The sequence below is a fragment of the Loa loa genome, assembly GCF_000183805.2.
Source record: "Loa loa unplaced genomic scaffold supercont3.316, whole genome shotgun sequence".
Taxonomy (NCBI): domain Eukaryota; kingdom Metazoa; phylum Nematoda; class Chromadorea; order Rhabditida; family Onchocercidae; genus Loa; species Loa loa.
The window spans coordinates 27,155-29,118 of NW_018108496.1; positions in this window are offsets into that span (position 1 = coordinate 27,155).

Genomic DNA, 1,964 nt, shown 5'->3' on the forward strand with positions numbered 1-1,964 from the left:
ATTGTTATTATTTTAAAGTTCTCAGTTACCATTATTTGTTTAAGTTAAAACAGCATAATACTACTTAAATGTAAGAAAATATAAATCGACTCCTGAATGTTTGAGTTTGATAAATTTTTGATAAACTTTAAAAAGTTTGATAAATTATTCAACCGCAATTTACCCTACTACTAAAATAGTTTCTGTGGTAAAATTATACTTTTTGTTAGAAGCATAGAGAAAGTGCTGCTCGCATTGAAGCCATATAAAATTAATGGAATTGCTCGATGGTGAAAATATTAAATGTCTAAGAAAAAGAAACAGACAAAAAATTCATAAGAACTTTTCATGAGACAGTGATGTAATACATTTTCTTGATATTATGTCAAGTAATTGTAAGATATTATTAATAATATGGGAATGGAATAAACTTTGCAATGTCACTTCCACAATTGCTCTATCAAAGTGTCACTGAACTGAAACTTTTTCCGTCACTGGTCAAATTCACATTTTGTGCTTTTCTAATTCTTAAATCAGAAGAAAAGTTAAAGTAAAGGGCCATTTATGAATGTAAAGAGAAACTTATGATAAATAATCGGTGGAAGAATTATAGATAATAGACTGATCGATCAAATATCATAAAAGACAATGGGACTTTGTTGGGAAACAAGTAGAGCTGGGAAATGCTTAACTAGAATTGATAAATTTGAAATGCTGAGTTGAGCCACGTAACGCGATCTTGTATTAAACGATGGGTAAATGTCATTTTAAGTGCCAAAAGCCCATCATCACTAGACCCTCGACGGATTCGGTTGACTAAAATAACCAATCATTTTAATATCTGTGGTGAACGGTTCGGTTAAATCAGAAAACATCGAAATCAATTTCAGTTCACCTATTTCGGACTTATATACAAGCGGTATGATTGAAGTGATTAACCATGTTCATCCATCATATTATCTCATCCTGTAAAATTCGGAGCTTTCCTGAAACAGTAATTTAATGCAAAACATTCGTTCCTTTTCATTTCTGCTATTTTTTCTACTTTTTCATGATTCAAAAGCTTCGAAGGAACAAAGGTATGTTCAACGTTTGCTATGGAATCACAGGTTGTGGAATTTTATTACAACCAGAAACTTTTTTAGGAAATTATAAAAATTCTGCTTCAAGCTTGCATACATTTATAATTCTTCCTCTTTAACGAGGAACATTGAATTTCTATTAGCATCAGAACTGATTTCCCAAATTTCACTCAAAGGTAACAAATTTGTGGGTAAGAGCGTCCCATAAACTTTATGAGTTCTATGAATATCGTGATTTCAACATGTTGAAGGTCTTGGGTAAACCATTTCTTTAGATCATATTCGTATATTTCTTAACATATCAATTTTTCTATCTCATCTAAATGTTTCGGAGGGGAATCCCACTGATTGACTCAACAAATTCCTAATAATCTTGATAATCGGATTAAGCCCAGAGATATTAGTGGTTTCTAAAATTTCACTTATAATTGGCAAAAAAACGTATAATTAGTAAAAAAAAAAATTTAATTTTATTTTGGAACGTGGCATGAAATGGATCTTATATTTACAACAATATTTTTCAGTTTATGCCTAAGTTGTTTCAAATGAAAAATGGAGGAATATAAAGTTATGATCACCTCTTCTTTTGCCCTATTTTTCGTTCGTTTATATACTAATTTAAATTTTGAAGTTGAATGATTTCGGTAGTTAACAAATTAAAAATACTATGATTAGTTGGGATTTTTTACCAATTAGTGTTTTATATATATATACATATAACAAATTAGATTTTAGGAAATGGTAAGGGTAATTAAGGTAAGAAATGACGTGATTATTTTCGTGTTAACTACATGGATGATTAGCAATTATCGCTTTAATATCCAATTTTTTATTTTATTCCAATCAAACTATAAATTTAATAATTTAATCAATAAGAAAAGAAATTAGTATGTGTTGTTAGTT